The sequence below is a fragment of the Oryx dammah genome, unplaced genomic scaffold, assembly GCF_014754425.2.
Source record: "Oryx dammah isolate SB20612 unplaced genomic scaffold, SCBI_Odam_1.1 HiC_scaffold_20, whole genome shotgun sequence".
In the NCBI taxonomy this organism is placed as follows: Eukaryota; Metazoa; Chordata; class Mammalia; order Artiodactyla; family Bovidae; genus Oryx; species Oryx dammah.
Genome location: NW_024070204.1, coordinates 29,758,362 through 29,786,298, shown reverse-complemented (window position 1 = coordinate 29,786,298; position 27,937 = coordinate 29,758,362). Strand labels below are relative to the sequence as shown.

Here is a 27,937-nt window from a genome sequence, read left to right as displayed (position 1 = left end):
CTCTGAAAAGCTCCATTTCCAGAACTTAACTTGATTTGATTCAGAGCTGACTCCCCAAGAAGTCAACTTAGCCCTACCCCTAGGTCATTTGTTGAAAAGAATCAGTGACAATTATTTAACATCTGTAGCTTCCTGAGAAAATATTTGCAAATCATATATTTGATGATAAAAGATTTATATCTAGAACTCTTACACTTTAACAACAGTAAAGGTAACTGATCCAATTTGAAAAATGAGCAAAGGATTTCAACAGACATTTCCCCAAAGATACACAAATGGCCAAAAGCACATGAAAAGGTGCTCAACATCATTAAGTCATCAGGGAACGCAAATCAAAATCACAGTGAAATACCACTTCACACCCATTAGAATGGCTGTAATAATAAAGGTAGACAATAGCAAGTGTTGATGAGAATGTGGAGCAATTAGAACCTTCATGCACTGCTGGTGGGAAGGTAAAATGGTATACCCTTTTGAAACACAGCATGGCAGTTCTTCCAAAAGTTACACATACAGCTTCCATCTGCCCATCAGTTCAATTTCTAGGCACACACCCAAAAGTACTGAAAACAAATGTCCAGACAAAAACTTGTACACCAGTGTTTGCGGTAGCATTATTTGTAATAGTCTAAAGTGGAAATGATCCAAGTGTCCGTCAACTGATGGTCAAACAGATGTGGTACATCTGTACTATGGAACACTATTTGGCAATGTAAAGGAATGAAGTGCTGATACATGCTACTACATAGATGAACATTAAAAGCATTATGCCAAGTGAGAGAAGCCAGGCACAAAAGACCACATACTGAAATATCCAGAAAAGGCAAATCCATAGAGACAAAACGTAGATTAGTGTCACCAGGGGCTAGGAGAAGGGAGAAATGGGGAATGACTGGTAATGGGTATGGAGCTTCTTTTTGGAAGGATAAAAATGTCTTAAAAGTAGATATTGGTGATATTCAACTCTGTGAACATATAAAACCACTCAATTATACACTTGAAAAGGATAAATTTTATATGTAAATTGTACTTTAATAAAACTGTTATAAAGCAACAAAGTTTACTTTAATAATTCCTTAATATCATTATAATCATATTATCCCTACACCAGGGGTAAAGCAGTTTTCTAAAGCATGGATGCGAGTTCCCATAAAATCAGGGACATGGATTGTATGGGGCTTCCCAGGTGCCACTAATGGTAAACAACCTGCCTGCCAATGCAGGGAATGTAAGAAATGTGGGTTCGAACCCTGGGTTGGGAAGATCCTCTGGAAGAGGGCGTGGCAACCCACTCCGGTATCCTTGTCTGGAGGATCCTGGACAGAGGAGCCTGGCAGGCTGTAGTCCACAGGGTTGCAAAGAGTCAACACAACTAAAGCAACTTAGCACGCACGCACGGATGTCTTGTACACCAATATTTCCTCAATACATATAACCAGGGCTAAAATATAGTAGGTGGTCAATAAATCTCCTTATATGAATAAAACAGTGGAGAGATTAAGAAACTGTTTAGAACCAGATTTCCCAACTTTTAATTCTTCCTTCCACAGTATAGAGGTGTGATAGACAGTGATATAATGAATAAGGAATTTGAGGTGACCTGGCCAGGATGTCGGGTACACTTCTTATTGGGAAATGGATATGCTGTTTATATAAGATGGAGGTGTTCTCTTTCGAGATAGAGATACTATCTGGGGGAGGGGCAGTGACTGGAAGAGCATCCCAGCCAAAAAAATCTCAGGTATTGGAGTCAGGTAAACCTGGGCTTGGTTCCAGGCTTTGTTCCTTAGCAGGGATGTTTGCTCAATCTTTCTCAGCCTAAATTTCCTCATCTGTAAATGCAGATGATAACACACTGTTGCGTTGTTGTAAGAATTAAGTGAGAAGAGTATGTGTAATGCATATGGCTCATATGTAACATTTAATAAATATTTTCATTGACACTGTTAACATCTAATGACCAAGCAGGTTTTTTCAAATATCTTATTAAAAAATGGAGATGGACAGTACTTGTTTTCATCTCTCTCAGAAGGGCCTGAACAAGGTGGAGAAGAAAAATGAACTCCTCTTCACCACGGCTCTTGCTCCCCAGCAGCCATCAACCTGGCTTGAAACCAACACAGTTATCTTGAGTTATCTGGGTTGGCAAGGGGTGCGTAGTCAAAGATATGAAATAGGGACTATCTTACCCTTAGGAGAGAAAAGGTACACAGGCAATTTACACACATATCAACCAGTTACCCCTCCCTCCCCCCATTTTATGATGGTATCATGTTTAATTGTTTATATTAAAAAGAAATATTTAATACATGGCCATAAAAATGCAAACTGTATCCAGGTACATAGAGGAGAGCCAACTGAATCTGAATTGGTTCCTATCAGAAGCTGTTACCTCATTAAAATAAAAAAGCTTTCATTTTGCTTGATACAGGATAATAACATACCTGTAGAAATACTAGAGAATATTCTATAATGCTGGGAAGACTTGTGACTGCTTAAGGTTTACATTATGTAAAGCCACCAGCACAATGGCTGGCACATGGGAGGTCCTCAGGAAATGGTCACTATTATTTCCAATGCCCTCTCCCAGACACTCTCGGTGTAGGATGTGCTATGAAATAAACAATGGAATAGTGCCCTCCAGAGGCCACTGGGATTCAACTCTGCTGACAGCTGAAAGTCTGGAAAGACTCAGTCACGTCCGACTCTTTGCGACCCCATGGACTGCAGCCTACCAGGCTCCTCCATCCATGGGATTTCCCAGGCAAGAGTACTGGAGTGGGGTGCCATTGCCTTCTCCAGGAAAGACCAAGGAGCAGCTCAGTTTTGTGAGGACAAGGAAATCGAGTGCAAACAAGTCCGGTTAGGCGCCGTGGGAACTGGTGCCTGGGAACCACAAGTCCCCAAGACCCGAGAAGCTCCTGTTGCATCCTTCTCTCCCTAGGGACACTGTCAGCCCTGCTCATTTCTGCATGTCCACTCCGTGTGGCTCTAAAGGGACCCACTTCCTCTTGATGTCTGCCCTTCTGTGACTTCAGGCATGTGGCTCTGGCTTTCCTTGGACAGGATTCTGGTCCTGACTCCTTTTGACCCTTCAGCTCATCTCAAAGAGTGAAGCAGCTTGGTTTCTCATTGGCTTGACTCCAAATTCCCAGGAGACCAAACTAATGCCCAGTCTAGAGGTGGATTGTCAGTTGCTACTGGAAGTAGGGGTCTGTGTGTGTGTGTAGACAGAACCAGGGTCACTTGGTAGAAAATAGAATTAGCACATACTGAATATACACAATTCTGAGAGGCACTTTAAAGAGGCTACTTTTCTCGTAAAAATGACCTAATATTTATAGTTTACCATGCACCATGTACCCAGAAGGAACTTTATAAGCATCATCTCATTTAATCTCCAATTAAATAATTAAATCTCATTTGAGCTACAATACTTTGGCTACCTGATGTGAAGAGCCAACTCATTGGAAAAGACCCTGATGCTGGGAAAGATTGAGGGCAGGAGAAGGGGGTGACAGGATGAGATGGTTGGATGGCATCACTGACTCAATGGACATGAGTTTGAGCAAACTCTGGGAGATGGTGAAGGACATGGAAGCCTGGTGTGCTGCAGTCCATGTGGTCACAAAGGGTTAGACACGACTTAGTGACTTAACAACAGTAACATTTAATCGCACGACCTTCTTGTGAAATGTGATCGTGTTATCATCTCCCATCTTCAGAAGTAACTGCTGGTAACAATGGTTGTATATTTTTCAGTAACTTATTTGATGCATTTTATTCCCATTTTAAACACGAGGGAATAGAGGCTTAGAGAGAGAGAGAGTATATTATCTGATTAAGAGTGTCAGCATTTTATACATGTGAAATTAGTAAATGACCTAGGAATGATTAAGTACTAAATTGTGTGTGGCCACTGTATTAGTTTTCATTGCTGTGTAACAAATGCCCCACAGATGTAGAGGCTTTGGAGCTATCCCCATGGCTAAGCTTGCAGTCCTGCAGGTCAAAGGTACAGTACCGCATGACGGTGCTCTTTTCTTGCTGTTTCATGAGACTGACCTAGGTTCTAGCTGGCGCTGCCGACAGTCACCTGGGGCTCAGGGACCTCTTCTGAGCTCATCGGTTGTTGGCAGAGTCTAGTTCTTTGCACTTTTAGGACAGAGGTCCCCGTTGTCCTCCTAGTCGTCAATCACGACTGCTCTCAGGTCCTAGAGGTTGCACCCTTCCACGGCCAGTTCACACCATGGATATCTGCTTTCCTTCAGGTCAGCTGGAGCATGTCTCCCTGGCTGCCCCTTCTGCTACCAGCCAGAGAACACTCTGCTTTTCAAGGGCTTGTATGATTGGGTCAGGCCCACCCAAATAATCTCCCCCTCTTAAGGTCGACTCTTTATGACATACCTTATCATGGGAGTAAAATTCATCCAGTTCACACTCCTGGGGGATGTGAGGATGTGTACAAGGTGGGAGTGTGTGGAATCCTGGGAGCCATCTTAGAATCCTGCCTATTACCACCAGGAAAATAGATTTTGTGTGTGCAGGTCAGAACTGTTCCCAGGAGGGGGAGAAGGAAGTGGGAGGGGGATTGGCCTGGGCCTTAAAGGATGGGCCATACTACAAAAGACAGTATTCTCCTGAGATGGCCTTAGAAACTCAAAACCATGACTCAAGAAAATTTGGGAAAATTAATGGGTAACAATTTCAAACAATATTAGGAAAAGCTTCAGCACTGAGATGGAGGAGGAAGCCACTACTACTACATTGCAACATGATCAAAATACTATGTGATAAGCATAAAAATAGATGTACGGGTGAGAACAAAAATAGAATATCCAGAAATAGAAATGTATGTATGTGTGTATGTGTGTCTATCACAATAAATCAAGCCTCACAATTTAAGAAAATTAATTCCTACTAAATGATGTTTGGATAATTACACAGCAATTTAGAAGAGAGACATAAAATTTCCACTATACATCAAAACAAATGTCAGCTAAATTAAATTTTAAATTATCAAGATAAATTTAAAATACAGTTGTGAAAACTGATAGAAGAGAATTTCAGGTCTTTGAGAAGGCAGCAACATCCTAAGATTAAAGAAGTGAAAAGACAATTACAGGAGAAAAAACTCAAACTCATCCATAGAAACAGTTAAAATTTCTATATAGTAATAACAACTAAAAGATTTATTAAAAGATTAAGGGGAATTTTAACTGCAAAGGGATTAAGAAGATTAAGATCTTTATATCCAAATACCTGTTCCAGTGCTGAAGAATAGGACTCCAACAGATAGTAGACAAAAGACATGACTAAATGATTTACAAAACAGGTAAAATAAAATAGGAAAAAAAAAAAAAAAAAAACTACGGGGAAACAGCCAAATTCTCTGGTCAAATAAATAAATGCAAATTAAAATAAAATAATATAATAAATAATAAAATAAAACAATAAAAATGACTTAATTAGCTTCATTAATTTCTATTAAATATAATTTAAATCATAATACCCAATCCTGAATGATCCTGGTACACTGCACTCATACATTTTTGGTGAGAGTATAATTTGGAAAAGCTATTTGTGAAAAGCAATTTGCCAGAGTGTCCTTTGACCTAGTACCTTCACTTCAGGGAATCTGTCCTGGGAGGAGGATTCAAAAGGAAAAGTCCTGGTCACAAGCTTTTTTTTTTTTTTTTTTAATTAATTAATTAATTTATTTATTTTTACTTTACAATTCTGTATTGGTTTTGGCATACATTGACATGAATCCACCATGGGTGTACATGCGTTCCCAAACATGAACCCCCCTCCCACCCCCCTCCCCACAACATCTCTCTGGGTCATCCCCGCGTACCAGCCCCAAGCGTGCCATATCCTGCATCGGACATAGACTGGCAATTCGATTCTTACATGATATTATACATGTTTCAATGCCGTTCTCCCAAATCATCTCACCCTCTCCCTCTCCCACTGAGTCCAAAAGTCCGCTATACACATCTGTGTCTTTTTTGCTGTCCTGCATACAGGGTCATCATTGCCATCTTTCTAAATTCCATATATATGTGTTAGTATACTGTATTGGTGTTTTTCTTTCTGGCTTACTTCACTCTGTATAATCGGCTCCAGTTTCATCCATCTCATCAGAACTGATTCAAATGTATTCTTTTTAATGGCTGAGTAATACTCCATTGTGTATATGTACCACAGCTTTCTTATCCATTCATATGCTGATGGACATCTAGGTTGCCTCCATGTCCTGGCTATTATAAACAGTGCTGCGATGAACATTGGGGTACATGTATCTCTTTCAATTCTGGTTTCCTCAGTGTGTATGCCCAGCAGTGGGATTGCTGGGTCATAAGGCAGTTCTATTTGCAATTTTTTAAGGAATCTCCACACTGTTCTCCATAGTGGCTGTACTAGTTTGCATTCCCACCAACAGTGTAGGAGGGTTCCCTTCTCTCCACACCCTCTCCAGCATTTATTGCTTGCAGATTTTTGGATCGCAGACATTCTGACTGGTGTGAAGTGGTACCTCATTGTGGTTTTGATTTGCATTTCTCTAATAATGAGTGATGTTGAGCATCTTTTCATGTGTTTGTTAGCCATCCGTATGTCTTCTTTGGAGAAATGTCTATTTAGTTCTTTGGCCCATTTTTTGATTGGGTCGTTTATTTTTCTGGAATTGAGCTGCAGGAGTTGCTTGTATATTTTTGAGATTAGTTGTTTGTCAGTTGCTTCATTTGCTATTATTTTCTCCCATTCGGAAGGCTGTCTTTTCACTTTGCTTATATTTTCCTTTGTTGTGCAGAAGCTTTTAATTTTAATTAGGTCCCATTTGTTTATTTTTGCTTTTATTTCCAGAATTCTTGGAGGTGGATCATAGAGGGTCCTGCTGTGGTTTATGTCGGAGAGTGTTTTGCCTATGTTCTCCTCTAGGAGTTTTATAGTTTCTGGTCTTACATTTAGATCTTTAATCCATTTTGAGTTTATCTTTGTGTGCGGTGTTAGAAAGTGATCTAGTTTCATTCTTTTACAAGTGGTTGACCAGTTTTCCCAGCACCACTTGTTAAAGAGATTGTCTTTACTCCATTGTATATTCTTGCCTCCTTTGTCAAAGATAAGGTGTCCATATGTGTGTGGATTTATCTCTGGGCTTTCTATTTTGTTCCATTGATCTATATTTCTGTCTTTGTGCCAATACCATACTGTCTTGATGACTGTGGCTTTGTAGTAGAGCCTGAAGTCAGGCAAGTTGATTCCTCCAGTTCCATTCTTCTTTCTCAAGATTGCTTTGGCTATTCGTGTTTTTTTGTATTTCCATACAAATCTTGAAATTATTTGTTCTAGTTCTGTGAAAAATATCGCTGGTATCTTGATAGGGATTGCACTGAATTTGTAAATTGCTTTGGGTAATATACTCATTTTCACTATATTGATTCTTCCGATCCATGAGCATGGTATATTTCTCCATCTATTAGTGTCCTCTTTGATTTCTTTCATCAGTGTTTTATAGTTTTCTGTATATAGGTCTTTAGTTTCTTTAGGTAGATATATTCCTAAGTATTTTATTCTTTTTGTTGCAATGGTGAATGGAATTGTTTCCTTAATTTCTTTTTCTACTTTCTCATTATTAGTGTATAGGAATGCAAGGGATTTCTGTGTGTTGATTTTATATCCTGCAACTTTACTATATTCATTAATTAGCTCTAGTAATTTTCTGGTAGAGTCTTTAGGGTTTTCTATGTAGAGGATCATGTCATCTGCAAACAGTGAGAGTTTTACTTCTTCTTTTCCAATTTGGATTCCTTTTATTTCTTTTTCTGCTCTGATTGCTGTGGCTAAAACTTCCAGAACTATGTTGAATAGTAGTGGTGAAAGTGGGCACCCTTGTCTTGTTCCTGACTTTAGGGGAAATGCTTTCAATTTTTCACCATTGAGGATAATGTTTGCTGTGGGTTTGTCATATATAGCTTTTATTATGTTGAGGTATGTTCCTTCTATTCCTGCTTTCTGGAGAGTTTTTATCATAAATGGATGTTGAATTTTGTCAAAGGCCTTTTCTGCATCTATTGAGATAATCATATGGTTTTTATTTTTCAATTTGTTAATGTGGTGAACTACATTGATTGATTTGCAGATATTGAAGAATCCTTGCATCACTGGGATAAAGCCCACTTGGTCATGGTGTACAATCTTTTTAATGTGTTGTTGGATTCTGATTGCTAGAATTTTGTTGAGGATTTTTGCATCTATGTTCATCAGTGATATTGGCCTGTAGTTTTCTTTTTTTGTAGTATCTTTGTCAGGTTTTGGTATTAGGGTGATGGTGGCCTCATAGAATGAGTTTGGAAGTTTCCCTTCCTCTGCAATTTTCTGGAAGAGTTTGAGTAGGATAGGTGTTAACTCTTCTCGAAATTTTTGGTAGAATTCAGCTGTGAAGCCGTCTGGACCTGGGCTTTTGTTTGCTGGAAGATTTCTGATTACAGTTTCAATTTCCGTGCTTGTGATGGGTCTGTTAAGATTATCTATTTCTTCCTGGTTCAGTTTTGGAAAATTGTACTTTTCTAAGAATTTGTCCATTTCTTCCAGGTTGTCCATTTTATTGGCATATAATTGCTGATAGTAGTCTCTTATGATCCTTTGTATTTCTGTGTTGTCTGTTGTGATCTCTCCATTTTCATTTCTAATTTTATTGATTTGATTTTTCTCTCTTTGCTTCTTGATGAGTCTGGCTAATGGTCTGTCAATTTTATTTATCCTTTCAAAGAACCAGCTTTTGGCTTTGTTGATTTTTGCTATGGTCTCTTTTGTTTCTTTTGCATTTATTTCTGCCCTAATTTTTAAGATTTCTTTCCTTCTGCTTACTCTGGGGTTCTCCAATTCTTCCTTTTCTAGTTGCTTTAGGTGTAGAGTTAGGTTATTTATTTGACTTTTTTCTTGTTTCTTGAGGTATGCCTGTATTGCTATGAACTTTCCTCTTAGCACTGCTTTTATAGTGTCCCACAGGTTTTGGGTTGTTGTGTTTTCATTTTCATTAGTTTCTATGCATATTTTGATTTCTTTTTTTATTTCTTCTGTGATTTGTTGGTTATTCAGAAGTGTGTTGTTCAGCCTCCATATGTTGGAATTTTTAATAGTTTTCCTCCTGTAATTGAGATCTAATCTTTGTGCATTATGGTCAGAAAATATGCTTGGAATGATTTCGATTTTTTTGAATTTATCAAGGTTATATTTATGGCCCAGGATGTGATCTATCCTGGAGAAGTTTCCATGAGCACTTGAGAAAAAGGTGAAATTCATTGTTTTGGGGTGAAATGTCCTATAGATATCAATTAGGTCTAACTGGTCTAATGTATCATTTAAAGTTTGCGTTTCTTTGTTAATTTTCTGTTTAGTTGATCTGTCCATAGGTGTGAGTGGGGTATTAAAGTCTCCCACTATTATTGTGTTGTTGTTAATTTCCCCTTTCATACTTGTTAGCATTTGTCCTACATATTCCGGTGCTCCTATATTGGGTGCATATATATTTATAATTGTTATATCTTCTTCTTGGATTGATCCTTTGATCGTTATGTAGTGGCCTTCTTTGTCTCTTTTCACAGCCTTTGTTTTAAAGTCTATTTTATCGGATATGAGTATTGCCACTCCTGCTTTCTTTTGGTCTCTATTTGCATGGAATATCTTTTTCCAACCCTTCACTTTCAGTCTGTATGTGTCCCTTGTTTTGAGGTGGGTCTCTTGTAAGCAGCATATAGAGGGTTCTTGTTTTTGTATCCAATCGGCCAGTCTTTGCCTTTTGGTTGGGGCATTCAATCCATTTACGTTTAAGGTAGTTATTGATAAGTATGATCCCATTGCCATTTACTTGATTATTTTGGGTTCGGGTTTATACTCCCTTTTTGTGTTTCCTGTCTAGAGAATATCCTTTAGAATTTGTTGGAGAGCTGGTTTGTTGGTGCTGAATTCTCTCAGCTTTTGCTTGTCTGTAAAGCTTTTGATTTCTCCTTCGTATTTGAATGAGATCCTTGCTGGGTATAGTAATCTGGGCTGTAGGTTATTTTCTTTCATCACTTTAAGTATGTCTTGCCATTCCCTCCTGGCCTGAAGAGTTTCTATTGAGAGATCAGCTGTTATCCTTATGGGAATCCCCTTGTGTGTTATTTGTTGTTTTTCCCTTGTTGCTTTTAATAGTTGTTCTTTGTGTTTGATCTTTGTTAATTTGATTAATATGTGTCTTGGGGTGTTTCACCTTGGGTTTATCCTATTTGGAACTCTCTGGGTTTCTTGGACTTGGGTGATTATTTCCTTCCCCATTTAAGGGAAGTTTTCAACTATTATCTCCTCAAGGATTTTCTCATGGTTTTTCTTTTTGTCTTCTTCTTCTGGGACTCCTATAATTCGAATGTTGGAGCATTTCATATTATCCTGGAGGTCTCTGAGATTGTCCTCATTTCTTTTAATTCGTTTTTCTTTTTTCCTCTCTGATTCATTTATTTCTACCATTCTATCTTCTATTTCACTATTCTATCTTCTGCCTCCGTTATTCTATTATTTGTTGCCTCCAGAGTGTTTCTGATCTCATTTATTGCGTTATTCATTGTATATTGACTCTTTTTTATTTCTTCTAGGTCCTTGTTGAACCTTTCTTGCATCTTCTCAATCCTTGTCTCTAGGGTATTTATCTGTGATTCCATTTTTGATTTCAAGATTTTGGATCATTTTCACTATCAATATTCGGAATTCTTTCTCAGGTAGATTCCCTATCTCTTCCTCTTTTGTTTGGTTTGGTGGGCATTTCTCCTGTTCCTTTACCTGTTGAGTATTCCTCTGTCTCTTCATCTTGGTTATATTGCTGCGTTTGGGATGGCCTTTTTATATTCTGGTAATTTGTGGAGTTCTCTTTATTGTGGAGCTTCCTCACTGTGGGTGGGGTTGTATCAGTGGCTTGTCACGGTTTCCTGGTTAGGGAGGCTTGTGTTGGAGGTCTGGTGGGTGGAGCTGGGTTTCTTCTCTCTGGAGTACAGTGGAGTGACCAGTAATGGGTTATGAGACGTCTAAAGTTTTGGAGTAACTTTGAGCTGCCTGTATATTGAAGCTCAGGGGTGTGTTCCTGTGTTGCTGGAGAATCTGTGTGATATGTCTTGCTCTGGAACTTGTTGGCCCTTGGGTGGAGCTTTGTTTCAGTGTAGGTATGGAGGCATTTGATGAGCTCCTATTGCTTAATGTTCCCTGAATTCAGGAGTTCTCTGATGTTCTCAAGCTTTGGACTTAAGCCTCCTGCTTCTGGTTTTCGGTTTTATTTTTACAGTGGTCTCTAGACTTCTCCATCTATACAGCACCGATGATAAAACATCTAGGTTAAAGATGAAAGGTTTCTCCACATTGAGGGACACCCAGAGAGGTTCACTGGGTTACATGGAGAAGAGAAGAGGGAGGGGGTAGTTAGAGGTGACTGGAATGAGATGCGGTGAGATCAAAAGAGGAGAGAGCAAGCTAGTCAATAGTCACTTCCTTATGTGCGCTCCATAGTCTGGACCGCTCAGAGGTATTCACGGAGTTATACAGGGAAGAGGAGAGAGAGGAAGTAGACAGAGGTGGCCAGGAGGGTAAGAGAGAGGAATGAAAAGGAGAGAGACAAGTCGAGCCAGTAATCAGTTCCTTAGGTGTTCTCCACCATCTAGAACACACAGAGAATCACAGAGATGGATATAGAAGAGATGGGGGTGGGGAAGAGACAGAGGCCACCTGGTGGAGAAAAAGGAGAGTCCAAAAGGAGGAGAGAGTGGTCAAGCCAGTAATCGCTGTCAGGTAAAATTGGGTTATGAAATGTACAAGATTGACAACAAAAACTGAAAAGCAAAGATTAAAAACCTAGAGTAGAGGTTAGACTTTCAAAAATACAATATTAAAGAGAAGAAGCAGAAGGAAGAAAGAAAAAAAAAAAAGAAAAGAAAAAAATAATAAGAAAAAAAAAAGAAAAAACCCACAAGATTATAAAAGAAATACCAACAACAACCACTCGAAGACTATATATGGTGTTTGCCTTAAAAAAGTAGAGTCTTTTTTTTTTTTGAAAAGTAATAGTAAGTTATAGAAATAAAAAGTAGAGAAATAGAAGACTTAACAATTAAAAAAAAAGTTAGAAAAAAAAACAGAAAGCAAAAAAAAGAAAAAAAAATGAGGAATGATTGTAAAAATAGTGAAGATATATCTGGCCCTTCTCTGATGTTATGGGCCGTGTGGAGTCACTTCCAAGGCGGTTCCCTCTGTTTAACTTCTGTTTGCTGGTCTCTTCAGTGTCTGAATTCCGTCCTGACACAGGGGGGTGGTGGTGGACACTTTTTTTTTAAGGCTCACTAGTTCAGTTGCGCTGTGGGGAGGGGGGGATGCTGCAAACAAATAGCACTGTTGTGGGCACACAGTGTCTCAGCCCCACTGGACCTGTCCCCCGCCACGGCGCACAAACCGCTCCGGCTCCACGGTGCTCAGCCGGGAACCATCCGAGGCTGGCCCCAGGCTGCGCGCGCCTCCCCGGTCCAAGCCGCTCAGGTTTGGCGCCCAGGTAGCCCTCAGAGGCACAGACTTGTTTGGGACTGCGCTCTGCGCCCCTCCCAGGTCCGAGCAGCTCAGGAGCTTGGCGAGCGTGGTCGCCGCGACTTGTCCCCTTCTCTGTCTCTACTGCTCAGTTTTCTGGGTGTACTGCTGGCGCTCCTTCACAAGCATTTTAAATATAGTGTTACACATAAATATTGAAAAAATGGGAATGACAGAAAGAGCATGCTTACCTAAATTATCGCTAATGACTGTGCTTATTAAGACTATTAATTTAGGTGGGTTGAGTCTGAAAATATTATGTGAAGAAAGATAATACAGACTTCTATACATAGTATAATTCAATATTTTATAAGTATTCCTATGGCATTGGTGACACTGTGAAAAACTACACTTGGACATACTGTCAGTGGGGATACAATTTAGAGTAACATCTTGGGCAAAACAATTTGTTAATGGGATTTCTTTGAGGATTCCACATCTAGGAATTCATCCTTCACTTAACTGTACATTACAGTACACAGAGACTTGTGAACATAAGATTTACTGCAGAATTGTTGACACAGCAAAGACTGCACAATGAAAATGCCCATTAATTGGTGACCAATTAAAGAAATCATATTAGAATCCTTTGGTAGAACATTATACAGCTGTTAAGAAGGAGAAAGAAACTATGTTCTTCCTATCTCTAAGATAGGTTTTCAAATTAAAAAAAAAAATTAAGATGCAGAACAGCAGGGATAGTGTGCCCCTGTTTGTGTAAAACAGAAATAACACAGAGAACTTGGATATGTTTAGAGAAGTCTTGGAAAGATACTCCTAAACTGGTAACAGAGTGGGGCCCTGGGGTATAGCTAGAAATTAGACAGAGGGGTCTGAACTGGGGAGAAATCTCAGTCACTGTCCTTCTATTCTACTTGAATGTTTTGCCATGTACAAACATGACTCACCAATGGTAAAAATAAGGTAGTCTGAAAAATATATATTGCTGATGAACATAGATGAGATAGAAATAGACAAATCTGTTGAGTTAGGGTGGTAGGGCTACATTCGCATGGTCACAGATTAAATATTAACATAGAAAAATTAAATCAGTTGAGAATTATAGTAGTAGAATTGCAAGTCATTCTTTTCTTTGAAATGCCACTTCAATGTTATTTTAGTGTTGCCACTGAAATAAACAATGACTAGTGTGGGGAGAGAGACTGGGAGCCTGAAACATTAACTAATAGCTTTATAAATATGCTGCTCTGGAATGAATAAAAGGAAAAATAATCAGACAAAGAGAGCTTGCAAAATGGTCCAGGGAGCAAGCAGTTAGCAAGAGGAGGGAGAGCAGCAGGGCCAGGGTATCTGTGCTTGCTGGGGTGGCTGAGCAGGACACCCCATGGTCGGAACTCAGGGGCCACCAGGACAGCAAGTGTGGAGGGACCGGAAAGGTTTAGGTTCATGCCTGCAGAGCCCAAGGAAGCCAGCCCTCTGGAGAGCCAGTCAAGGAGGACTGCTGGGCACTGGACTGATGGGAAACATTTAGATCCCACAAATCTCAAATGAGACGTTTCTGTAGCAGCTAGGGCTAACCTTTATGTTGTGAGATGACAGCTCTAGAATTGCTGACTTTTATGATCAGAAAAATTTTAAAAAGATACAAGCATGCACCCCGTGTGTGTGTGCGTGCAAGCATGTGTGCGTGCTCAATCACTGTGTCATGTCTGACTCTTTGCAACCCCATGAACTGTATGGACTATAGCCTGCCAGTATCCTCTGTCCATACTCGAGTGGGTTGCCATTTCCTTTTCCAAGGAGTCTTCCTAACCCCAGGGATCAAATCCATGTTTCCCGAGTTGGCAGGCAGATTCTTTATCTCTGAGCCACTTTGAGAAGCCTATACATACAAAGGGTTGGCCAAAAAGTATGGAAAACCCAAACACACTTTTCGGCCAACCCAATATATACATATACATATGTTTATTTATTAAACATGTACACATACTAGTACATATACACATTATAAAACATATATTAAAAGCAAAAATTTTTAAATATACACTTAATATGAAGCGCTTAATACTTTAAAATCTTTTTCACCTTTACTAAAATAAATTATACACAGTGAATATTACTTTTAGTTAAAGCTATATAGTTAAATATACTCCAAGGGCTTCAAAAACTTGGCTTAACATTTTGGAATGTGATAATTCACAAGTAGGACTTGAAGTTCAAAATAAATGGATGTTGGTTTTAAAGTCTGCCATAGCTGAAGCTACCTCTCAAGGACAGGGAGACCCAAATGGAAACAGCACATTAGCAGTAGCACGTAATAAAAAGTATTTTTCATTTTGCAACCCTATCCACCACTTTTGCAAAGGTTTTAATTAAAATTTTGTGTTAATTTTCAACTTGGAATTTTCTTTGCCAAGTTATTGGGAGGTACTGTTTTTTTAAAATAATTTTTAACATAAGTTTTGTAAAACTCTATGGAAGATTTAAAAAATAGAAAATTTTGTTCTCAAGATTTCAAATATGTGCCTATGAAACTTTTTGTTGGCATATATAACATTTTGGCAAAAAAAGTAATAAGCATGGAAACATTTCCAAAAATCCATTTTGAAAATGCTCTTTCTATAGCATGAATTTCTTTCAAGTAGTAGTTAGTGCTTTGTTTTATTTTTAATTGGAGTATAATTGCTTTACAATGTTGTATTAGTTTCTGCTGTACAAAGAAGTGAATCAGCTGTAAGTATACATATATACCCTCCTTCTTGAACCTCCCTCCTACCCCACTCCCCATCCCGCCCCCCTGCCCAGGTCAAGACAGAACTGAGCTGAGCTCCCTCTGCTATACAGCAGCTTCCCACTAGCTATCTATTTCACACATGGTAGTGACCCCCTCCAGGGTTCTTGCCTGGAGAATCCCAGGGACGGGGGAGCCTGGTGGGCTGCTGTCTTTGGGGTCGCACAGTGTCGGACACGACTGCAGCGACTTAGCAGCAGCAGCAGCGTATATATATCAATCCTACTCTCCCAATTCATCTCCTATTCCCCTTCCCTGCATGTCCCCATGCCAGTTCTCTACGTTTGTGTCTCTACTCCTGCCCTGCAAACAGGTTCATTTGTACCATCTTTCTAGGTACCATACATATGTGTTAATATACCATATTTGCTTTTCTCTTACTGCACTCACTATGACAGGCTCTAGGTCCATCCATATCACTACAAATGACCCAATTTCATTCCTCTTTATGGCTGAGTAATATTCCATTGTCTATATGTACCACACCTTCTCTATCCATTCATCTGTCAATGGACATTTAGGTTGCTTCCAAATACTTCCTTATTCATTCTTTCAATATCATCTTTACCTTGGAAAGACAGATTATGTGTGTGTGTGCTTGCAGAAATAGCCTCCAGGAAGCAGGCCATTGAAAACTACTTGTTCATAGATAAAGTGGGCAAATTTGAAACAACTGTCTTTTTTGTAGAAGGAAAATACTGCACAGCCATCTTGAAAGTTGGATTACTCTAAATGCTTTGCCTCAAGATAAACATCAGACCTCTACGGAGTAAAACACTTCCACGGTCATTCCCCATCTTAGTACAGAGAAGAATAAAAATTCCACTACTTTTAAAAGTCTTCTTTTTACAAAATTAACCAAACTGATGACATTCTTTAGCATTTTTGGCACTTCTGACTTTAGCTTCTTTGCTGTCTCAACTTTCCTAGGACCAATGCAGTGAATCACTTTCATGTTCTGGCCTATTTTTATAACCTTACCCTGAATTTAAAATTTGAATCAAAGCAGCTGTTACCTTATATAAGTTCTCCACAAAGCATTATTTTAACTAAAGAAGTCATTGCCTTTTGAAAATATATCTTTTCTGGTACCTCTTTTCTTTAGTGACTCACGAATAAGTAGGTGTCCTATCACATTACGGAAGCAGAACCCAGCAAATACCCTTATTTGGAACATGTGAGAATCAGCCATGCTTTATTTCCAGCCGCACAGCAAACTGCCACAAGGCAAACTGTTTCTTTAAAACTTCAGCAAGGTTTCTGTGCACCTTCCAGCAGAATTTGCTGACAAAGTTGGGTATTTTATAGTATAGCTATATTGTTTTCCATATATTATTTTAGCTCTTTAAAAAATTGCATCAGTAAGAATGAATGTTTTCCTCATGGCGTGTGACTTTTTGCCATAAGCAATTAAGTAAAAAGAAATTTCAAAGAGGCTCTTAAAATATTCAGTTTAGTAATATTCTGGACTAGATTTAGCACTGCATAGTTTTTAACATTGCTAAAACATTTAACATTATTTGTGTTCATGTGGTTAATATTTAGATTTTAAATATCTTGCTAATTATCATGGCCTTATACCATCATTAGGAATTATCTCAAGGCACAATCTATGCTTATGCTGAGGTTTTTCTTTAATAACAGAGCCTGGAAATTTGTATTTCACATAGTCTTTCAAAAGCTTTGACCTTTAATTTTTTTGTCTGATTTGTTGTCAATCTGAATAGACTGTCATTGGTTTAACTTAAAATGTGGTTGAGCACATATCAGCAGTAAAGCAAGGGTCAACCCAACCATTTTCTTATGGTTTGCTTGCACCTGCATTGATTATCTTTAATCTTCTTTTTTAGCCCCTCAAGAATTTTAGTTTATCTGTTCATTTGGTAAAGTTAACTTAAATCCAACAAAATACGTACTTTAATTCATAAGCCTACTTCTCTGAGTGAGCCTACATAAGCTACAGATCCTTGAAATGAGTTAAAAGTGAATTAATCAATGAGCAGGGCTTTGTGGGTCACAATCTCTTCCCTCAGGATATGTCATATAACACACAGGACATGGGACCCTCCTAGGGTCTGACATACAGATTAAGGACGCCAATGTCAACTCATATCTAAAATATTAGCCAAGCTCAATTTCTTATTTTTTTAAGACAAAAATATGTCCTGAGAGGTTAATATCTTTTTCCCTTCCCCCATGGATCTTCTCATCCCACCTGGATGACGAACTTTCTAGAGCAAGAACCATTTCCAGTGACTACCATTGATGCCCTCTCTGCCCATTCTGCTGGGTCAGACAGGGACCTCCCAGCAATGCACATGCAGACTAAATAAAACCTTTGAGTCAGGGGAAACCCTCCAGACTTGCCGTGCAGTTTAATAGAGACCTGTACTTAATGGAGCTTGAGTCTTTAAAGACACCTACTTCCTCTTCCCCTGATAATAGTTCAGACCTCCTTCAGGGACATTTGTGAAAGTATATCTGTGTCCCCAAAGGTCAAAAGTTTCATAATAAATCCCAGCCCCATTTAAAAGGACTAGCCTTCAAGTCCAGCTTAAGGGCACAGCAAACACACACTTCAGCTTGGGAAAAAGCCTAGCCCACCATCTCCCTCTGCCATCCCCCAGACCTGGAAAGGCTAAATTTAAGCCCAAGAGATGTTATAAATGATAGAATCATTCTTTTTTCTGGTGGGATAAGCCAGCTAATTAGACTATCGCTGACACCCCTGCCTCTAGCTGTCTGTGACCCAGAGGTACAAAAGACCCAGATACTCACACCTTTGGGTGTTGCTCTGTCCATTTCAACATTAGAAAGCCCCATCATCCAAAATGCCACTAACAGTGACATCTCCACATCATTTATTTTAAATAGCATAACAACTCACACTCTCAAAATCTTTGGAGAAAGACAAAGAATAATCTCACGAAGACATCTATGTAGCTTTTGAAAACCCATGTTTTGTGCTGTAGGCTTAGTCACTTGGTCGTGTCTGACTCTTTGCGACCTCATGGACAGTAGCTCACCAGGCTCCTCTGTTGTCGGGGCTTCTCCAGGCAACGATACTGGAGTGAGTTGCCATGCCCTCCTCCAGGGGATCTTCCCGATGCAGGGATCAAACCCAGGTCTCCTGCATTGCAGGCCGGTTCTTTACTATCTGAGCCAGCAGGGAAGCCCAAGAATACTGGAGTCCTATCCCTTCTCCAGGGCATCTTTCCAACCCAGGAACTGAGCCAGGGTCTCCTGCATTGCAGGCAGATTCTTTACCAGCCAAGCTACCAGGGGAGCCCCATGTTTTATCATAAATTGCAAAAAACATACACTGCACATACACATGCATATGTGTCCTGATAATATCAGATTATATTGTCCCCTACAAGCAGGCAGCAACCACTAGGTGGACCCCAAAACACAGGGATTCAAGTCTTTGAACCTCTGGGCTTGGCAAACAGGTTAATTAGGGACATCTAAGCCAGGCCATGTGGTCATCTGTCTCCATTCCAGAAGACCAAAGAGGGACAAGGGCTGAAACAGGTGCTGAAGCTTGGACAATCACCTTTAGGAAAAAGAAAAAAAACCTCTTCAGGGCATCTGGTGCTTAAAATGAGAGAATAAAAATATTTATCACTCATTTAATATCTGGACCTACAATGAAGTAGGAGTCAAAATTCTGGAAAATGGCCCCAGAGTGTCCAGAGAGAGAAGGATATGAAGTCAGGCTGGTAGCACTATGATCACACTGAGATGCTCCCAGCATTTCTTTCTCTTTCTGGTTTACAGTTACAACGATTCTCAAAAGTACAGCTAAGAGTTTCAAAGCGAGTGTCTCAAGTAGAATACTTGGGTTTTTCATCTCCCACGGTTGAAATCAGTCCTCCAGTAGCAACTCTGATAGGGCTACCAAGAGAAGCAGGTTACTGGGCTGAAGTTAAAGAGCTTCTCTGAATGGAGCTCTGCAACCTCTTTAAATCATAGAAAGTGGCTCTTTTAATGTAATCTCTCCCCTCACAAGAACAGACCCAGGGAGGGGAGATATATATATATAGGTATATATATATATATATATATATATAGGTATATATATAATTATGACTGATAGATATTAATCAGTATAATTATATAAATACATATTATTTTAATATATATATTTATATAACCATATAAATACTATATATACATACATATAAAATATAAAATTATACATAAATATAAATAATATATTTATATGTATATTATATATATATTTATTCACATTGTAGTGTGGCAGAGACCACTACAACACTGTAAAGCAATTACCCTTCAATTAAAAAAAAAAAAAAAGAACAAACAAACCTTGAAAATATGCTCTGTAAGTGGCCCTGGAGTTACCTACAGGCTGTGATTGAGGGTGCACAAAGACGCTAGGCTTCTGAAGGAATCCACCCCATTGGCTTTGCCTGCTACTCACCCTCCCCTGAGGCTTTCTGATTCCAGACTTGAGTTGGGCTGGGGATGGACAACTTCCCCCCACCATCTGTCACCAAGAGCTAAGCACGAGTAGGTTTATCAGATCAGCTACTTGTCTACTTGTAGGGGACAAGGGCTCTGAGTGTAGTGGGGAGGGGTTGCCCTGGGGGGGAGCCAGGATGGGGCACCTCTTGGGGGCAGCATGAGGAGACCAGGCACCCAGAGGAGGGGAATGGTGCTTGAGTCACCTTATGCTTAGGGATGGCTCAGATGTTCCCATTCTAGAAGAGAGCTCTGAAGGCTGGAAACATCCTAACAGCGCAGCTGAGAAACCCGCACAGCCTAATAATAAGCTTGACTAAAGCTCCTTAGTGGCGTGCTTGATTTCAACCACAAGGTGGCAGGCAATGGCAGAGGATGGTCCACAGCCTTGCCCAGAAAGCGTGTGGAAGACCTGAGGGAAAGCTCAGTCCGATGGCCATCACTTACACACTGATGAAGCTGCTAAGAGTTAAACTCTTGTTGAGAAGGAAGGTTCTAGATGTAACTACCATCCGTTTAGAGAATGGATGTAGAAATATGCAGGAAAATGTGATTTTCAATTTGTATCTTACAACCAACAGTAAAGTGCAAAAAAAAAAAAGAAAAGAAATCTAATTTCATTGGTTACTATAGTGTTGAATAAAAAGTTCTAGAATTTGAGTCAGAGGCCCTGAATTCTGGTCCTTGCTCTTGACCCCGGGAAACCTCCTCCCAGAACCTTAGTTTCCTGCTCGGTACAATGAGAAAATAGGACTTGGATGAAATCTGGGCTGCCTTCCAGAAAGCATGACATGAATTGAAACAGCACGTGGGGGAAGCAGGCAGAGAAGAATGAAGTGGGCACGAATGTAAGGCCCTTGCAACGCTCCATTGACACCGCATCCTTGGGGAATGGGCTGTTCCACTTGATGAAGTTTCCAGATAATTGAATTTTAAATGCTGAAACTTGTTTTTCTTTTAACCTTCTGTAATGGAAATCTCTCAGAAGTGTATTACACGCTTCTCTGGCTCCTTAAATGGCAAACTGAATATAATTTAACCTTTCCTGAATGTTCTAGGTCATCAGGATGACTACCTCTTACTATATATACAGTCTCCAATAGAGTACTGGGTGCCTATGGGCATATTCAGGTAGGCAGCAGGACCCTTGTGTGTAATGGCCCCAGAGACTACATTATAAAGCTATAATTGGCAATTCTTCCTTCCTGCAGTCTCCTACATCACTACCTACAGTCATTTCTCCAAGTAACACCTTCTAGCAGCCTCCTGACACTCTGTTTAAAATCTGCTATAACCTAGAGAGAACTCGGGGTTGCCATGGGTAACCAGAGTCTGAGCTTGTAACAACCCTAAATTTAATTTTACACACAATTTAAAGGCAGTGGTACTGAGCTGAAGGTTACCTCTGGCCAGGGCTGACATCCAGCTAGTCAGCCCAGGAGTAATTCTCCTGTCTCAGTTGGCCAATGGCCCTAAGCTCCCCGGGTCCTCCTGCCAGCCCAGTACCCTGGCCCCTCTCCGTGGATCATGTATGTATCTCACACCCCAGTAACTCAAAGGTGCGGTCTGGCCCTGAGGGGCTCCAGGACCCTCTCCTGCAGGCACCAGCATCGTTTCCTACAGGCTGATACCCACACCATTACCGGTCACTCAGAGTTTGAATATTACCCTGATTTCTGGGTTGAAGATTACTCTTTATTCCTGCTGAGCAAACTCCTAGAGTTTTAGGCTCTTCTCTGCCCTTTAAGAGCTTCCCTGGTGACTCAGAGGGTAGAGAATCCATCTGCAATGCCAGAGACCTGGGTTCGATCCCTGGGTCGGGAAGATCCCCTGGAGGAGGGCATGGCAACCCACTCCAGTATTCTTGCCTGGAGAATCCCCATGGACAGAGGAGCCTGGGGGGCTACAGTCCATGGGGGCGTTGCACAGAGTCAGACACGACCGAGCAACTAAGCACGCCCACGGATGCTGCCCTTCAAACTCAAAGGCCTTTTCCTTGTTCAGGCTGTGCCCTGGGTTCAGATCGCCTGAGGCTGACCAGGAAGAATGTGAAAAGCTACCTTTGACTGAACATCGACACGTGCCAGAGGCCTATTCAGGACATCAAGTAAATCTTATCTCACCCACGAAACGACCCCGCTGGGGACAGCATCAGCCTCGCATGGCTGAGGTCATTCGCCCACACGGCCAGCACACGGGTCTAGAAGCCAGATCCGCCTCGCCCAGGCCCATGTGTTCTCTGCACTGTGCTGCCCTGCTCATATTCACTCATGTACCAAACAGTCCAGTTGAGTTTGATACCCTGAAAAAGTACATTTTCAGTGGAACATGGGCCCTTTTACTTTTCAGAAAAGGCTACTTGTTTTTGTTTTGGTGTGTGGGTTGTATTTTAATTAATTCCACATCTTGTTACCAATTTGGAACAATCTGTCCTCAGGGAACAGATCTGGTTTACTTATAGAAAGCTAGGGGAGGGAGGGATGGGGGGGAGGGACTGGGGTTACAAAGTATTCCTTGTAGGAAATAATGTAAAAAAATCTTCCCAGTTCTCCCTTCACCAAAAAGATATAAATAGAACATTCCAGAAAACCTCATTTTCCCCAGAGTAGGTATGATAGACTTGCAAACAAAAGCTTTCCTCCATGTGTTTACCAGCCATGCCTGCAAGATGCGGCATGTGACAGCACCCACTACTAGTACCCCTCCCCACCTCAGAAAATTCTCAAGAAGTTCACTCCACCGTGACTCAAAAGAATGAGGGGTTCCCAGAGCTACTCGGGGAGCCTGGAAGCAAACTGCAGACCTTGGGAGTGTCAGTCTTCACTAAATACATCTGAGGTTTGGGGATAAGTTTGGGATGCTCTCAGGTTAAGCTCTGAAAATGGTTCTAGGGGTGCAGATGGGTGTCAGACCCATGGCCGTGAATCCTCTGCTCTTCCTGCAGGGATGATCTTTCCAAACTGACCCTAAGCTAATTTTTAAAATAAGCCACCCATGAGCTCATCTTCTACATTTTGCACCTGCTCCTCCCACACTTAACCCACACACAATTTTCAGAGTGTCCTCTTCCAAAAACAACCACAATGCTCTAACGTTTCCAGAGTGACCTTGTCAGGGAGGAAATTGTTTGAATAACTGACCAGCCGTAGGTGACAGGGTTGAAATATCACGTGTGTTAGTTTGCTAGAGCTGTCACAGTAAAGTACCACAAACCAAGTAGCCAAAGCAACAGAAATTTGTCTTTTAGTTCTGGCACTAAAAGTCCAAGATCAAGGTGTTGGCAGAGCTACACTCCCTCTGAGTACGGGAGAAATATCTGTTCCAGGTCCCTCTCTTGTTGTTGTTGTTCAATCACTAAGTACTGTCCAACTCTTTGTGACCCCATAGACCCTATAGAACTTCTTAACTTCTGGTAGATCCTTGTCTTGTGGCAGCCTGACCCCAACCTTCACATGACATTCTCCTTGTGTGCATGTCTGTGTCCCCAGATCTGCCTTTTATATAAGGATGCTAGTCGTACTGGCCCAGGCGCCGACACTATTCCCATAGGGCCTCATCTTCACTAAATACATCTGCAGCAACCCTACTTCCAAATAAAGCCACGTTCTCAGGTACTGGGTGGGGAGGAGGATAGGACTTCAACAGGTGAATCTGGAGGGGCATGGCACATAATTCAGCCCATAACATCATCTAAGGGATTTTTGAATTCAACATCAAATTCAAGAGAAGGGGCAGAATGGCTTGCCCCCAAAGCATGCCTCTTATTATTATTCCAAGTGATATTCTAACTTGTCCTGTTGGGGGGGGGGAATAGGGAAATTAGTGTGTTGACACCTGAAATCTGTTGCTTACAAGTAATGGTGAATGTACAGTCACTGAGGGGCTGTCTGCAGATGGGGAGAGAAGGTACACTGGGGTTTCTGCAGAACCAAATTCCCACTCACCACTTTTTTAGGACAAAACCTACATAGGTATGTGGGGAAATCTGGTGTTGAAGCAAACAGTTAAGTTACAAAGAGTGAAAAAGGATATCCTGAGAATATTCAAAACACTTTCAGCTCCTTGACACTTAATCTCAAAGTGCTTCTAGTCCTCAAGTTCAGGCTGGATGTAAGTTTGCCAAAGGAAGTTTATATGAAAATTGAGTTCCTTACATAAGAGGTGGTAGGGGAAAACATGGAGTGGCTTCTGTTTTCCTTGTCCATTTGGGGAAGTGAAAGCCTTAGAGTTTGTTCTTGTCACTTACTGCCCTTTTGTCTATGATTATGTCGAGGAGGTACTTTGTGAAGCTGTAAACCATCCATGAAATTGAGCACCAGACGGCATGACAAGGACCTGAGATTTGGGGTGGTATAGGACAGGGCTCAAGAGCACAGACTGTGGCGGCGGCTAGGCTCAAGTTCACAGTTGGTTCTGCCTCTTTCTCAGGTGACCTTGTATAAGCCGAATGCCCTCTCTGTGGTAAAGGTTTTCATCTAAAGCTGTCCCTTACAGAGTTGGGCTCCTGTTCATGCTCAGCCACTTCAGATCCTTTGCAAGCCTATGAACTGTCCAGGGAATTCTCCAGGCAAGAATATTGGAGTGGGTTGCCATTTCCTTCTCCAAGTGATCTTCCCAACCCAGGGATCAAACCCTGGTCTCCCGCATTGCAGGCAGATTCTTTACCATCTGAGCCACCGGGTAAGCCCTTATATAGAGTTGTAGTAGATATTAAATGACAGTGGTGGTAGAGAGTGTCTAGAGCCATAACTCTTCAATAAATGGTTTTCGTTATAATTCATGCTAGTAAAGTAATGCTCAAAATTCTCCAAGCCAGGCTTCAGCAATACATGAACCGTGAACTTCCAGATGTTCAAGCTGGTTTTAGAAAAGGCAGAGGAACCAGAGATCAAATTGCCAACATCTGCTGGATCATAAAAAAAGCAAGAGAGTTCCAGAAAAACATCTATTTCTGCTTTATTGAATATGCCAAAGCCTTTGACTGTTTGGATCACAATAAACTGTGGAAAATTCTGAAAGAGATGGGAATACCAGACCACCTGACTTGCCTCTTGAGAAACCTATATATATGCAGGTCAGGAAGCAACAGTTAGAATTGGACATGGAACAACAGACTAGTTCCAAATAGGAAAAGGAGCACCTCAAGGCTGTATTTTGCCACCCTGCTTATTTAACTTATATGCAGAGTACATCATGAGAAATGCTGGGCTGGAAGAAGCACAAGCTGGAATCAAGATTGCTGGGAGAAATATCAATAACCTCAGATATGCAGATGACACCACCTTTATGGCAGAAAGTGAAGAGGAACTCAAAAGCCTCTTGATGAAAGTGAAAGAGGAGAGTGAAAAAGTTGGCTAAAAGCTCAACATTCAGAAAACGAAGATCATGGTATCTGGTCCCATCAATTCATGGGAAATAGATGGGGAAACAGTGTCAGACTTTATTTTTTTGGGGTCCAAAATCACTGCAGATGGTGACTGCAGCCATGAAATTAAAAGGCGTTTACTCCTTAGAAGAAAAGTTATGACCAACCTAGATAGTATATTGAAAAGCAGAGACATTACTTTGCCAACAAAGGTCCATCTAGTCAAGGCTATGGTTTTTCCAGTGGTCATGTATGGATGTGAGAGTTGGACTGTGAAGAAAGCTGAGCGCCGAAGAATTGATGCTTTTGAACTGTGGTGTTGGAGAAGACTCCTGAGAGTCCCTTGGACTGCAAGGAGATCCAACCAGTCCATTCTAAAAGAGATCAGCCCTGGGTGTTCTTTGGAAGGAATGATGCTAAAGCTGAAACTCCAGTACTTTGGCCACCTCATGCGAAGAGTTGACTCATTGGAAAAGACTTTGATGCTGGGAGGGATAGGGCGCAGGAGGAGAAGGTGAACTCTTGGAGTTGGTGATGGACAGGGAGGCCTGGCATGCTGCAATTCATGGGGTCGCAAAGAGTCGGACACGACTGAGCGACTGAACTGAACTGAACTGATGCCAGAGAACTAAGGAGGCAATCCTGAAAAATCAACCCAGTCTTTTTCTCTCCTGTCTTGTAAATGTCCTGGTTGTTCTGGGCACTGGGAGACCAGGACTCCAGGAGCCCTTGTCTCATTGCCTGATTCCCTTTTATAATGCCTTGAAGACTAAGCAGAGGGTTTTGGCCTTCTCCTTCTTCCACGCCTATACCTGAGGACCATCTTTCACCTAGCCCTTCATCACCTGGCCTACACAAAACAGCCCCTTAGAGAAGGGAATTTCAGAGCCGTGACTGTTGCCTAGTGAGAAAGTTTTGTTTGGAGGATTTACTCCCTTAGCCATGGAAAATATTCAGAGCCCAGTAGTATACTGGCTGTTCCCTTAGCTCCTTTATTCTTGGTGCTCTGGCATTTGGAGACTTGATCCTGGAGAGACTGCCCTTCCTATCCATCAGGGGCAGCTAACTCCTAGAGCTAGCAAACAACTCTCTTGAGGAGTGTGCCTTTGATATCAATAATACTAACCAACCAGTCCAGAGCCCAGATCCCAACTGTCTCTTATAACCAACTCTCACATATCATGCCTGGAAAAGTGGCAACCCACTCCAGTATTCTTTCCTAGAGAATCCCATGGACGGAAGAGCCAGGCAGGCTACAGTCCGCGTGGTCACAAGAGTCAGACGCAACTTAGCAACTAAACCACCACCAGCACCACCACATATCAAGTCTCTATTCCCCTGTCTAAATTAGCCGGGGTCAGGTACTGGACAACTGGAGACCACCCCTATAGCTCAGGGCTGGCCGAAATTACTACAGCTATCCTCTCCTAAGGTTCCTCAGTGTGCCTACCGCGTCTCACCCAGCCTCTCCCTGGAAACCCCTAATAAAGGCTTTGGGCCCTGTTCTCCCCTCCCACCCTCAGCCTCCTACCAGGGCTGGTGCCTCCCCCTGTGGCTCTGCGTGTGCCTCCTGCCTCTAGGCACCTGGGCTATAAACTCCTTCCTTCGTGACAGTTGTTCCTCTGTCTGCATGTCTTACCATACTTGACTAAAAAAATCCTGGGTGCATCTTAGAGCACCCACAGGCCTGTTTCCTATTTCACGAGTCTGAGCAAACTCTGGGAGACAGTGGAGGTCAGGGAAGCCTGGTGAGCTGCAGTCCATGGGGTTGCAAAGAGTCGGACATGACTGGGCGACTGAACAGCAACAAAGAGCGTCATTGAATACCTGAGGCCTCCGGCCACACCAGATAGTTTATGCTAATAATGTGATCTCTGGTGGGGGCCTCGGACCATGTACTATAGTTTGACTTCTGGAAGGACTGGATACTTAGTAACAAAGGTCAGCTACACAGGCTTGGGGTGTCTAGGTGACTAACTAGCCCCCATATATGTTGTCACACATTGTTGCTGGGAGAATTGAGTACTTCTGTATAACTCTACCAGGAGAGGGCAACTGGAAGCTTACTCCTGGTCTCTCCTGGATTCTATGTGCCTTTGTTGATTTTAATCTGATTGCTTTCATTGTAATAAAACTATAACCATGAGTATAATAGCTTTTCTGAGTTCTGTGAGTTCTCCTAGTGAATCATAGAAGCTGAAGGTGGTCTTGGGGACCATAATTCACTCAAGAAACAACAAAACAGTCCAACCGTAACTTACTGCCATGGTAAGTGGCCACATGGGTAGAAAACAGAAATAAGTTCATTAAGATAAGATCCAAGGGGATCTTCCCAGGACGAGAAAACGGCAGGGTGGTGGTCTAAAGACATTTCTAAGCATCTCAAGAGCCTTCTGAATTGTGAGTTGGTGGCAAAGGTCATAGGGACAGGCAGATGGAAACATACCCAGGATCCAATCTATGGCCTTCCGGTTGGAAGTAAGATGCTGGGTTGAGTATAAAAGAGGGTCTAACTCAATGTAATATTTCTCATCCTCTTATCATGTACTATTTCTTTTCTTTCTTACCCCAAGTTTCGAGAAAAAAGGAAAAACTCTGAGCTTGAGTCTTCTAAGAGAGAATGAAGCAAAACAAACATATAAATACCACAAAATCTCAAGAGTATGCAGTTTCCATTCATAGGATAAATGCTGTTGGCTTCTCACCACGGGAGGACTCGCAGCCCTCAGCAT

General features: G+C 41.3%; 1 protein-coding gene across 1 annotated transcript in view; it reads right to left on the bottom strand.

Moving 5' to 3' along the window:
• Positions 1–27,937, bottom strand: part of PDZD2 (PDZ domain containing 2) — a 327,378-nt gene that overhangs the window by 243,829 nt on the left and 55,612 nt on the right. The gene's annotated exons all lie outside the window — the stretch shown is intronic.